The sequence below is a fragment of the Dreissena polymorpha genome, chromosome 5, assembly GCF_020536995.1.
Source record: "Dreissena polymorpha isolate Duluth1 chromosome 5, UMN_Dpol_1.0, whole genome shotgun sequence".
In the NCBI taxonomy this organism is placed as follows: domain Eukaryota; kingdom Metazoa; phylum Mollusca; class Bivalvia; order Myida; family Dreissenidae; genus Dreissena; species Dreissena polymorpha.
The window spans coordinates 105,179,499-105,194,631 of record NC_068359.1 but is presented as its reverse complement, the minus strand read 5'-3'; the positions used below and the strand labels follow the sequence as shown (position 1 = coordinate 105,194,631).

At 39.1% G+C, this 15,133-nt stretch overlaps 1 pseudogene; it reads right to left on the bottom strand.

The window, feature by feature from the left end:
• Nucleotides 1–15,133, bottom strand: part of LOC127881239 (polyamine-transporting ATPase 13A3-like) — a 99,845-nt pseudogene that overhangs the window by 60,171 nt on the left and 24,541 nt on the right.

The window sequence follows — 15,133 nt, the reverse complement described above, 5'->3', positions numbered from 1 at the left end:
AATCGTCCTCTTTCTTTAAACATAGTTTTACAAATGTCTGCTCAAGCATGGTAACGTTCATTGGGTACCGGCATATTCACTTAATGTTGCTGTAGCTTAGTTGATGTGTGTCTCATTTAATTACAAGACAAAGCAAATTTGAAATCTTACTAAGATCATCATATTGGATTAATGTCAAAGTTCGACCTCTTTAGTTTTTACAATAAAACTTTATTTTATAGTTTCAAAGTTAACGAACAACATCGCATACTATATCATTCTTTTTTTCTCCATACGCACTGCACTGATATGCCGACAGAAAGGAACGTTGTTGAGCATTAGTAATTCAGATAAAACGATGTTAAGCGTACATATTCACTCATTTACTGAAACTATCATTGTGTGTGATCTACCATTTCAGGAAAGACAATTTTTCGTCTATTTAAATCAAGGAACCAAATTCAGCAACTCATCTTATCAATTGAGTCAAATATCAAATATTTAAGTGATCCAAATTAAGTCTCAAATAATAAAGGTGTTCAATCAATATTGCGCACGACTATAATCATGCCTATCTAATCTGATCAACGCGCTATTCATACTAACATTCTTTAAGGTAAATTGAAATGTTATGTTTATATTAAATAGAGGATATTTGTTGGATTTGGTGGAATGTCGATATTTATTCACGAGGGATCATAGAAAATAATATTCTCACGAATGGAGCGGTCACGAGTGAAAACATATTTGTTCTATGATTACGAGACGGAGTATGGTGATTAAAATGATTATTTTTGCCATTCCGGACAAGCCAATTCCCTGTTAGACGCCCCGAAATATCATTACATGTATGTTCAATGGAAACTTAATTGTATGTTGTTGTAAATATTCAATGCAGAGTAATCGCCCTTGTTGTATGTCACAATGGGGAAACCAAACATATCTAAAAATAGTTTCGGTAATCAATGGTAATTATCGATAATTTTTACGGTTGATTTTCACTGTTTATAAGAGCCATCATGTACCGTCACAAGACTTTGCACATCTACGTACTTGATATCATGTACCGTCACAAGACTTTGGATATCTACGTACTTGCCATCATGTACCGTCACAAGACTTTGCATATCTACGTTCTTGCTATCATGTACCGTCACAAGACTGCATATCTACGTACTTGCCATCATGTACCGTCACAAGACTTTGCATATCTACGTACTTGCCATCATGTCCCGTCACAAGACTTTGCATATCTACGTACTTGCTATCATGTACCGTCACAAGACTTTGCATATCTACGTACTTGCCATCATGTACCGTCACAAGACTTTGCATATCTACGTACTTGCTATCATGTACCGTCACAAGACTTTGCATATCTACGTACTTGCTATCATGTACCGTCACAAGACTTTGCATATCTACGTACTTGCCATCATGTACCGTCACAAGACTGTGCATATCCAGCCCCTCTTCAGTCAATGTCCCAGTCTGGAAGACCAAGCATTGATCTTTTAAAAAGATATTGAACACATGTGTAATTATAACATGTACTTGAACATCTGAAATCGATGGTGAAAGATTTTATTGCAGGTAATTTAATCGTGAGGAACATAATTCTGTGTAATTACAAGTCAAGAAATGCGTCTTAGTCAGTTTCCCCACCCAACGATACATAAGACTTGTGTAGAGTTTCCAGCACATTTCAGAACCGACAGCTTGATCTCTCCAATGAATATTCCAGTTTAAACCATGAGACATATTTAGACATTTACAATTCAGTAGGTAAATAAAGTAATTTAAATTAACAGCCAGTGAGGAAACAAACTAAGCACTGAAATATTGGTAAAATAAACATTGAATTATCAAGTAATAATCAAGTACTAGGACATGACGGTGTTGTTCTGGCGGCTTGTATCGAACATGATGGTTATGTTATGCTGTATTACACGAGCCCGAACATAACATATATTTTTATACGCCCGTCTATGACGGGACGTATTATGGTATACCCCGCGTCCGTCTGTCCGTCCGTCCGTCCGTCCGTCCGTCCGTCCGTCTGTTAATGTCGTACGCTACGTCAAATATCCTTTGACAGATTTTCTTCAAATTTTAACACAATCTTAATATTGATAAACCCTGATCCCCTTTCGTTTTTGACGGAATTCTGAATTGTCGTTCCAGAGTTATGGGACTTTGTTCGTCAAAATTTCGTGATTTCATTGAATGTCCTACTGTAGCTCAAATATCCTTCGATGGATTTTTTTCAAATTTCAACACAATCTTAATATTGATAAACCCTGATCCCCTTTCGTTTTTGACGGAATTCTGAATTGTCGTTCCAGAGTTATGGGACTTTGTTCGTCAAAATTTCGTGATTTCCATGCTCATGTACTTATAAAATAAACCATGTATTCAAATACAAATAAACTGAAGTAAAAAAATGATTCAAAGGGTTATTTATTACCTTACTACTTCATTGGCGAACGACGGGCGTATCATGCGCTCATGGCGCAGCTTTTATTTTTCTTATTCACAATTATTATGCAATTTTTTTATAGATATAATAATTGTTAAAACTGTACAAAGCGTTAGCATAGTTCGTAGCGCAGCTGCATTCTGCTCTTTATTGATATTCGGACCAACCTATGGTACCTTGTCAAAGCAGACTGTGTTGATGCTGCCACAGATGTTGATGCTGCGGGGGCTGATGCAGTAGATCCGGGCATGTTTCATGCGGCTCTGTGCAAACACGATCCCCACGGAGAGCGCGGCTGGAAGTGCAGGGGGCACAGCGATTGTGATCAGGTCTAGGGATCGCTTAATTATGTCTCCAACTAAATTGTCGCGACGTACCTGAATTAAAGTGTTACTAATAGCCATAATTAGCACACACTTTACAACTGTCGCGTAATGCTTAAAGTGATCTTAAAAATTGCATACACATGTCGTTCAAATTGCTGAACATACTTTGCAATATTTTCTTTCATATGATTGAGCTCCTAAAAATGTGTACGATAATACGTCTTTGCAGCGTCTTGAACATAGGGGATCTTGTCCAGAAATGTTGCGTTTTGCTTTGGCACCTTTTCAAAGAATTTGTTAAATTGTATTATTGTATAGTCGAATAATACGTGAATATGTTTTTGTCATGAATATGGTGAAATGGTGATAGTATCCTGATATCACATAGAACTATAAGTATACGGATCCTGGTCTTGTTGATATTTCTAGTTTTATTTATAAAAAAATAAATCCATGATAGTATATGCGCTTCTTAAGTGAAGCCGTCATTATGCGGTGTATAACAGTTATCTCAAAAGTTACTTTTTCATGCATGTAAATTGTGTGTAATTATTTAGCTGGATTAGCGGTCAACACTGTTGAAATCATCACTAGTTTATCAACGAACAGAATCCAGATCGAGTTTCCGTTCACCTTTTAAGGTTTCACGATTGTAAAACTACTTTTTCATTGTTTCGCCTTTCCTCGCATATGTAATGTCCAGCCGTCATTCATAATTATGCTGACCTTAGGTTAACCCCGCCCACACCAATCAATGTCATACAAAGGTCAATGTCAACTTCAACTTGCCAGGTACAGTACCCTCATGATAGAAAGTATTTGAAGTTTGAAAGCAATAGCCTTGATACTTTAAATGTAAAGTGGATTTAAACACAACATTTAATAAAATATTCAAAGTTACTAAGACAAAAAGTGCCATAATTCCTTAAAATGCCAAACAGAGTTATGCAACTTGCCATGTACAGTCCCCTTACGATAGTTAGCGAGTTTTCCAAGTCTGAAAGCAACAGCTAGGATACTTTAGGAGTAAAATGGACCAAAACACAAAACTGAACAAAATATTCAATTATCTAAGTATAAAAAGGGCCATAATTTTGTCAAAATACCAGTCAGAGTTACATAACTTTGCCTGCACAGTTCCCTTATGATAGTTAGTAAGCGTTGCAAGTATGAAAGCAATAGTTTCGATACTTCTGGAATAAAGTGAACCTAAACACAAAACTTTACCAAATTGTCAATTTTCTAAGTATAAAAAGGAAACAAAATTCTTACAAAATGCTTGAAACAGTTATCTGCTCTTGTTTATAGATTGGGGTCATGTTGGCAAAGAAGTATGCAAAATATAAAAACAATATGACAAGGTACACAGAAAATATTTGAGATGGTACGCAAACTTTAACATAGATTTATCAATAATATGCATATTCTAAGTGGAAAAAGGGCCGTACTTCTTACAAAATGCTTGATACAGTTGTTTGCTCTTGTTTACAGATTGTGGTCTTGTTGGTAAAGAAGTGTGCAACATGTAAAAGCAATATGTCAAGGGACTTTGAAAAATATTTGAGGTGGTACGCAAACTTGAACAGTCACGCTCACGTCGACGCCGGGGTGAGTAAGATAGCTCCACTATATATATTTCATATATAATAGTCGAGATAAAAAACGATAAACTAAGGATTCGCAGACATTTTAAATTGCAAACCCTTACTTTGTTTCCCCCATTTTCTGGTATCACTTTAATTACAAAATTCACTCCTATGAACATAAATACTGATAAAGACTTATTTTGGTATGAGTGTTTACATAAATGCGTTATACACGTATTTATGAGAGTAAATAAGTGTGCAACAAGTGGAGTAAAGAAAATATCAGCACAAAAGTGCTGTTGTCTCCCCTAAACAAAAACAAGCAAAATAGAATTCTCAAGTCATAGGTTATTATAAATATATAAAAAACAAACGACAGAAGAAAATACAAATGTTGGGCATAGCATTTTTATATGTTGTATCCTTGAGAGGAAAATAGAAAAAAAATTACTTCCACAACAAAAGGTTCCAACTTAACTTGGTGCGCCCACAAAGGAATACGCCATAATAATTCTTTCTGCAGATGAGAATTTTAGATCATGCATACACAATTAAAATATCGTTTTTATATACTAAACTATCATAAACTGCGATCAAGTATGAATAGCATGTGATTAATCATTTGTAAACGAAACACGTATGAAAATGTTATTCTCCAAAAGTTGCATACCAAATAAAAAGCAAATTTCTTTTGGAAGTAAATGTTATGTATAAAATATTTATCGCAAGAAATCTAGTTCCAAACCAATCTTGATACTGCTCCGTCAAAAGGTACTCTTAACCTAATACCGATGAGACAATTCATCCATATATGTCATTACATTTCTATTCCAAATATAATTATATTTTACATACCATTAAAATGATTGTATAGATGAAGCCAAGCACAGCGATGCCGCACAATATACCTACGAAAATGTAAGTATCTCTGTTAAACCGGAAATCCACGGGCTTTGGATACAAGATGGAGCGAACAAGTTCCCCCTTTGCAGTGCTGAATCCTGTAAAAAGTAGACTGAACAATAGCACGTGCCATATCCTGTTTCCCATGTAATATAACCATTACGGATATTTTTATCTTACACAGGTGTAATATACTTTTTAAGCGTTTTCATTGGCTTAGTTTTCGTTCGATTGACCAATCGCATTTTGGTATTTTGCAGAAATGACGTTAAACGTCAAATGACGTCACGAAATGTAAACAACATTCGGGATTTATCATTATGTTTGCCTAAATATTTATCTAATTTGCTCATTTAAAAGCATGTGATAAAAAAGATCTCTAACTCGTTATCATTTCATACCATATTCTATTAAACTCGTCCGGGAAACAACAAAATTCCTGAACTCGTTTAATAAAATATGGTATGATATGACAACTCGTGCCCAATCCTTTATATATTATATATATGAGTGGGAGTGAGGGGGCAGGGGGAGGGGGAGAGAGAGAGACAGAGAGAGAGATTTTTTTGCATGGGTCTTAATCATAAGAATTGATTTTAATGAAACAAATAACATCTTGGAATTTCTCCGTAATGGTATTTATCTGGATTCATTTAAATGTCACAAAGGGTAGGATTTTGCACATTCTTAACGGGCAAAAATATCCATGGCAATCTGTCAATTGAGATTTCAAATTGACACCATTTACCAGTGCTGTGAATTATTCAACGCAGATATATAAATTGTCTAATCGGTGGGTGTATCTCAAGTTGATTATAGCAGACAAAGTATGGCATCAGATAAGAGATTAGGCCTCCCCCAGCTAAATCAACTTCAAATCATTAACATTTAACGCTATCAGCCGCACCCTGTTAACCAAGGTCCCCCACCCTGTCCTCTTATATATATATATATATATATACATTCATGTCGTTGTTTTTATTAGTAGTCATAGGCAAAGCGATCGTAATGTATAATGACACTAAAACATTAAATTTTGTTTTGTTCAGACATTTAACACAATAAGACAATTATTTATGTTCGAAATTGTATTTTCAATATGATGGTCATCTTGAGCATCGACAAAAGAATACTCGCCGTCCGAGTCAGATTAAGACAAATCTGACTGATAGTCACTAAATAACGGCTCCTACATGTACGTTCAACTCAAAACTCTTCATTATCCCAATTATAGTCCAATTTCACCATTTTGTATCATTATCACATAAAAAAATATAATGCAAGCTCGTAAATGAGAGCATTAACATGTGTGAAATTTACGTCACGTCCGGTTTGAATGAAATGGCGAGTAAATCTGAAAGTTTGACAATTCGCCACTTTGTTGCAATCGTTCTCGCTAATAACTTCTTCATTACAAAAGTGCAAATGGAAAACATCTTATATATTTTTTACATCGAGTGACAGTGAAACTCACCTGTTCTGAAGACCACGGCCTTGACCTTGTGACCTCCATAGTAGCGTGTCTGTATGACCTTAGTACCGCAGTACAGGATGTGACGTGCATGGTCCTTTACGTTGAAGTACACCTTACTGTCTTCATGCGTGAATCGCGGATTCGGGAGGGGTGTCTTTGTTACAGGAATACTTTCGCCTTCGTAGATAAAATATGCGTGTACATGTATACCTTTAATGTGTTGCTTTTTATAAACGAAAAGAGTTAAATATATAATTTAAAGTTGTGAAAAATATGTGTGACACCACGTATAGGCCTGTAGTACCCTTTAAACAGGAGATGGTTGAATTGTAAACAGAAGTCTACAGTTATGAATGCCTACAAATATGGACCTTTTAAGGCATGACGTGCCTTTGCCTTGCAACAAGTTTTGATGAATTAATCAAGTTCCGTTTTACTCGTTGGTAGTGCATTTTCAGTTGACATGTATGTAAGGCATGAGAGGTATCATATTTATAATCACGAGCTTAAAGGGATCTTTTCACGTTCAGATTCGCAAGTTTTCGTATTAGTTATGATATTTGTAAGGAAACAGTAATACTGGGCGTTTACCATGGTCTAATATAGCCATTAAATGCATCTTTTGACGATTTTAAAACCTGAAAATTATAAAGCGTTGCAACGCGAAACGATTGAATAATTTGGAGAATTCTGTTGTTGTCGTTTCAACTTTGTGAAACTACGAAGATTGCTTATATAAAGTATAAAATACGTGTTTCATACACTCTTGGCAGGATGGCCGAGCGGTCTAACTCGTTTTTACTCCAGGACTCCGGAGGTCACTGGTTCGAGCCCTGCTGCGGGCTATTTTTTTCCTTTTTCTTAATTTTATTCTTGATTTTTACTGGAGCTTTTTAGATCCAATGTTAACATTTATCAATAAAAAGCATTTAATGACAAACTCCAAAACATGCCAAAATTTGTAAAAAGGCCCCTTTAAGTCACGACTGAAAGTGAAAGTCATTTAAGGGAACTACATATACATGTGTAATCAAATACTTTTGGCTATTGCGTGATGCTGTATATTTCATTTACGTATGCACCTACTAACTTAATAAATTCGTTGACTATTCTTGAAAAGGGGATATTAGTTTTGCCCTTCCGTCCGTTCCTTCTTCCTTGATTATGAGATAAATCGAGATGTATTGCAGATAATTTGATGATAACGAAATTGTACCGAAAACAACTGATATCACTAAAGAGTACATAAGATATTGTCATGAAACTAGTATAAAACTAGTATATATCACCTGTTATGTTGGTAATTTGTGCTCAATTTAAACTTAACTGTTAATATGCTCACATTGGTCCGTAATTACATGTTGTAATGCTCTCATTAACGATACAGTTGGTCCGTAATTACATGTTGTATTGCTCTCGTTGACGATACACTTGGCGCGTAGTTACCTGTTGTAATGCTCTCGTTGACGATGCAGTTGGCCCGTACTTGCCTGTTAGCATGCTCTTATTGAAGAAACAGTTGGCCCGTACTGACTTGTTACAATGCTCTCATTGACGAAACAGTTGGTCCGTTCTTACCTGTTGGCATGCTCTCATTGACGAAACAGTTGGCCCGTACTTGCCTGGTGTAATGCTCTCGTTGACGATACAGTTGGCCCGTAATTATCTGTTGTAATGCTCTCGTTGACGATACAGTTGGTCCGTAATTACCTGTTGTAATGCTCTCGTTGACGATACAATTGGCCCGTACTTGCCTGTTGTAATGCTCTCATTGACGATACAGTTGGCCCGTAATTACCTGTTGTAATGCTCTCGTTGACGATACAGTTGGTCCGTAATTACCTGTTGTAATGCTCTCGTTGACGATACAGTTGTCCCGTAATTACCTGTTGTAATGCTCTCGTTGACGAATCAGTTGGTCCGTAATTACCTGTTGTCATGCTCTCATTGACGATACAGTTGGTCCGTAATTACCGGTTGTAATGTTCTCGTTGACGATACAGTTGGTCCGTAATTACCTGTTGTTATGCTCTCATTGACGATACAGTTGGTCCGTAATTACCGGTTGTTATGCTCTCATTGACGATACAATTGGTCCGTAATTACCTGTTGTAATGCTCTCATTGAAGATACAGTTGGTCCGTACTTGCTGTTAGCATGCTCTTATTGAAGAAACAGTTGGCCCGTACTGACTTGAAACATTGCTCTCATTGACGATACGGTTGGCTTGTTCTTACCTGTTTGCATGCTCTCATTGACGAAACAGTTGGCCCGTTCTTACCTGTTGGCATGCTCTCATTGACGAAACAGTTGGCCCGTACTTGCCTGCTGTAATGCTCTCATTGACGATACAGTTGGTCCGTAATAACCTGTTGTAACGCTCTCGTTGACGATACAGTTGGCCTGTAATTACCTGTTGTAATGCTCTCATTGACGAAACAGTTGGCCCGTTCTTACCTGTTGGCATGCTCTCATTGACGACCAGTTGGCCCGTACTTGTCTGTTGTAATGCTCTCATTAACGATACAGTTGGTCCGTAATTACCTGTTGTAACGCTCTCGTTGACGATACAGTTGGCCTGTAATTACCTGTTGTAATGCTCTCATTGACGATACAGTTGGTCCGTAATTACATGTTGTAACGCTCTCATTGACGATACAGTTGGTCCGTAATTACCTGTTGTAATGCTCTCATTGACTATACAGTCGGTCCGTAAGTACCTGTTGTTATGCTCACAATGACGATAAAGTTGGCCCGTACTTGCCTGTTATCATGCTCTTATTAAAGAAACAGTTGGCCCGTACTTACTTGTTACAATGCTCTTATTGACGATACAGTTGGCCCGTTCTTACCTGTTGGCATGCTCTCATTGACGAAACAGTTGGTCAGTACTTACCTGTTAACATGCTCTCATTGACGATACAGTTTGCCCGTAATTACCAGTTAAAAGGATATCATGGACGATACAGTTGGCCCGTAATTACCTGGCATAATGCTCTCAATGACGATACCGTTGGCCCGTACTCGCCTATTAAGAGGCTATCATTGACGATACGGTTCGCCCCTAGATCTCCTGTTAACATGCTCTCACTGACGATACAGTTGGTCCGCATTGCCTGTTAACATGCTTTCATTGACGATACTGTTGGTCTGTAATTACCTGCTAACATGCTCTCCTTGACGATACAGTTGACCCGTACTTTTCTATTAACATGCTCTCATTAACGATACAGTTGGTCCGTTATTGCCTGTTAACATGCTCTCATTTACGATACAGTTGACCCGTATTTATCTGTTAGCATGCTCTCATTGACGATACAGTTGGTCCATAATTACCGGTTGTAATGCTCTCATTGGCGATACAATTGGTCCGTAATTACCTGTTGTAATGCTCTCATTGAAGATACAGTTGGTCCGTACTCGCTGTTAGCATGCTCTTATTGAAGAAACAGTTGGCCCGTACTGACTTGTAACAATGCTCTCATTGACGATACGGTTGGCTTGTTCTTACCTGTTTGCATGCTCTCATTGACGAAACAGTTGGCCCGTTCTTACCTGTTGGCATGCTCTCATTGACGAAACAGTTGGCCCGTACTTGCCTGCTGTAATGCTCTCATTGACGATACAGTTGGTCCGTAATAACCTGTTGTAACGCTCTCGTTGACGATACAGTTGGCCTGTAATTACCTGTTGTAATGCTCTCATTGACGAAACAGTTGGTCCGTTCTTACCTGTTGGCATGCTCTCATTGACGACCAGTTGGCCCGTACTTGTCTGTTGTAATGCTCTCATTGACGATACAGTTGGTCCGTAATTACCTGTTGTAATGCTCTCATTGACTATACAGTCGGTCCGTAGTTACCTGTTGTTATGCTCACAATGACGATAAAGTTGGCCCGTACTTGCCTGTTATCATGCTCTTATTAAAGAAACAGTTGGCCCGTACTTACTTGTTACAATGCTCTCATTGACGATACAGTTGGCCCGTTCTTACCTTTTGGCATGCTCTCATTGACGAAACAGTTGGTCAGTACTTACCTGTTAACATGCTCTCATTGACGATACAGTTTGCCCGTAATTACCAGTTAAAAGGATATCATGGACGATACAGTTGGCCCGTAATTACCTGGCATAATGCTCTCAATGACGATACAGTTGGCCCGTACTCGCCTATTAAGAGGCTATCATTGACGATACGGTTCGCCCCTAGATCTCCTGTTAACATGCTCTCACTGACGATACAGTTAGTCCGCATTGCCTGTTAACATGCTTCCATTGACGATACTGTTGGTCTGTAATTTCCTGCTAACATGCTCTCATTGACGATACAGTTGACCCATACTTTTCTATTAACATGCTCTCATTAACGATACAGTTGGTCCGTTATTGCCTGTTAACATGCTCTCATTTACGATACAGTTGACCCGTATTTATCTGTTAGCATGCTCTCATTGACGATACAGTTGGTCCGTAATTACCTGTTGTAATGCTCTCGTTGACGATACAGTTGGTCCGTAAATACCTGTTGTAATGCTCTCATTGACATTACAGTTGTCCCGTAATTACCTGTTGTAATGCTCTCGTTTACGATACAGTTGGCCTGCACTTACCTGTTAACATGCTCTCATAGACGATACTGTTGACACGTACTTACCTGTTAACATTCTCTAATTGACGATACTGGTGACCCGTAATTATCTGTTAACATTCTCTCGTTGACGACACTTTTGAAATGTACTTACCTGTTAACATTCTCTCATTGACGATACTGGTGACCCGTACTTACCTGTTAACATTCTCTCATTGACGATACTGTTGAAGCGTACTTACCTGTTAACATTCTCTCATTGACGAAACTGTTGAAACGTACTTGCCTGTTAACATGCTCTCATTGACGACACTGTTGACTAGTACTTACCTGTTAACATTCTCTCATTGGCGATACTGTTGACTCGTACTTACCTGTTAACACGCTCTCATTGACGATACTGTTGAAGCGTACTTGCCTGTTAACATGCTCTCATTGACGATACTATTGAAGCGTACTTGCCTGTTAACATTCTCTTATTGACGATACTGTTGACCCGCACTTTCCTGTTAACATTCCATCATTGACGATACTGTTGACCCATACTTACCTGTTAACATGCTCTCATTGACAATACAGTTGACTCGTACTTACTTGTTAACATGCTCTCATTGACGATACAGTTGACTCGTACTTACATGTTAACATTCTCGTATTGACGATACTGTTGACCCGTACTTGCTGTTAACATGCTCTCATTGACGATACTGTTGACCCGTACTTGCCTGTTAACATTATCTCATTGACGATACTGTTGACCCGTACTTGCCTGTTTACATTATCTCATTGACGATACTGTTGACTCGAACTTGCCTGTTAACATGCTCTCATTGACGATACAGTTGCCAGAGATCAGCACGGCGTCGCATTGCATAAGGCAGCCACTCTTGGGGATCTCGATGATATCGCCGGGCACAAGGTCCTCGGAACTGATCTCCATGAACTCTGAACAACAGCATAGGAACACAAACTGTTAGCGACAGCAAGGTCATACATACTTTCTTATAAAAAAGTAATATCTTAAGTGCTAAAATAATCATTTGTTTTTAAAAGCCGTATTTTTTCGCCAATGATTTTATAGTTGCAGAATTGCCAGCCTTACTCTGAAAATTCGACGCGGTCCCCGATTTTTGTTAATTTCGACAATATCTCTACACTGTTAAGGAAAAGTGCAGGCCTTCCGGTAAACTAAATTGGCAACCGCTTAATTGTTAAAATATTAATTTTGTACCAACAGGCTTTACAAAAATTCTGAAAATGTATGACCGATTCCAAAATCTTACCGTTGTTATTCCTGATAACAGTAACAATGGTTGAAGACTGAACGGTGTTCCGTAGTGCACGTTGCATCTGTAACACATGCGGATCAAACAATTGTCTAATTATATTCGCAACGGTATGAGAAGACGGTCAATGAACTTTGTTCGCATATAGTTTATTCAATATGACGGTGTTATTACGTTTTTATACAGACTTGCAAGTTACCACATGTTAGAACAAAGAACACGATATTATTACTCCAAAGTGAAATCATTTACACAATTTTCGCAGTAAAATTGTGTCACGCAAATAAACATTCATGCACAAATGTATGGCAGAAAGTTGGCATAGTATTTTATGGCAAAATGCTCATATCGTAAGTAGAGGTGTTCGTGAAGCTAACCTTCCGCGTCTGGTAGATGGTGGTGGTGATGGAAAGAAACGATATGAGCACGATGCAGCCGGCGTAGTAATAGTACTCGTCCGCGAACCACAACGAGCAGCTAAACACCTGGAAGATGTAAAACGGCGACAGCACCTGCAACATACACCAACATATTAGACACGTGTATCCTGATTGCAACATACACCAGCAACAGAGACACGTGTATCCAGATTGCAACATACACCAGCAACAGAGACACGTGTATCCAGATTGCAACATACACCAGCAACAGAGACACTTGTATCCAGATTGCATACCACACCAGCAACAGAGACACGTGTATCCTTATTACATAACACACCAGTTACAGAGACACGTGTATCCTGACTGCAACACACACCAACAACAGCGGCACATGTTACACACACACACAAACACCATCGGCACATGTATCATACACCAGCAACAAAGGCGCATGTATCCTGATTGGTACACACACCAACAACATAGGCACATGCATCCTTACTGCTACACACACCAACAACATTGATATATGCATGTATACTGACTGGAGCACATATCGACAACATAGACGCATGTATCCTGACTGCTACGCACACCGTCAACATACTAATATGTATCCTTACTGATACGCACACCGACAACACAGGCACATGCATCCTGACTACTACACACACCACCAACAAAGGGATATTTATCCTGATTGTAACACACACACGACATAGACACATGTATCCTGACTGCAACAAATACCGACAATATAGACACGTGTGTCCTGATTGCAACACAAACCAACAACAAAGGCACTTGTATCCAGACTGCAACACACACCGACATCATAGGCACATGTATCATGACTGCAACACACAACAACAACAAATGCATGTGTTTCCTGACGCATTTATCCTGACTGCAACTCATCCCACATTCAAAGGCACGTGAATCCTTACTGCAACACACACCAACATCAGACGCATATGTACCCTCACTGCAACAAACACCAACAACAGAGGCATATGTACCCTCACTGCAACACACGCAAAAAACAGCGGCATATGTACCCTCACTGCAACACACACCAACAACAGAGGCATATGTACCCTCACTGCAACACACACCAACAACAGAGGCATATGTACACTCACTGCAACACACACCAACAACAGAGGCATATGTACCCTCAATGCAACACACACCAACAACTGAGGCATATGTACCCTCACTGCAACACACACCAACAACAGCGGCATATGTACCCTCACTGCAGCACACACCAACAACGTAGACATATGTACCCTCACTGCAACACACACCAACAACAGAGGCATATGTACCCTGACTGCAACACACGCAAACAACAGCGGCATATGTACCCTCAATTCAACACACACCAACGTCAGAGGCATATGTACCCTCACTGCAACACACACCAACGTCAGAGGCATATGTACCCTGACTGCAACACACACCAACATCAGAGGCATATGTACCTTCACTGCAACACACGCAAACAACAGCGGCATATGTACCCTCACTGCAACACACACCAACATCAGAGGCATATGTACCCTCACTGCAGCACACACCAACAACAGAGGCATATGTATCACGACTAAAACACACACCAACAACAGAGGCATATGTACCCTCACTGAAACACACACCAACAACAGCGGCATATGTACCCTCACTCCAACACACCAACATCAGAGGCATATGTACCCTCACTGCAACACACGCAAACAACAGAGGCATATGTACCCTCACTGCAACACACACCAACAACAGAGGCATACGTATCCTCACTGCAACACATACCAATATCAGAGGCATATGTAACCTCACTGCAACACACACCAGCAACAGAGGCATATGCAGTTATGTACATTCACTGCAACACACACCAATATCAGAGGCATATGTACCCTCATTGCAACACACATCAACAACAGCGGCATATGTACCCTGTCTGCAACACACACCAATAACAGAGGCATATGTACCCTCACTGCAACACACACCAACATCAGAGGCATATGTACCCTCACTGCAACACACACCAACAAGAGAGGCATATGTATCACGACTGCAACACACACCAACATCAGAGGCATATGTACCTTCACTGCAAC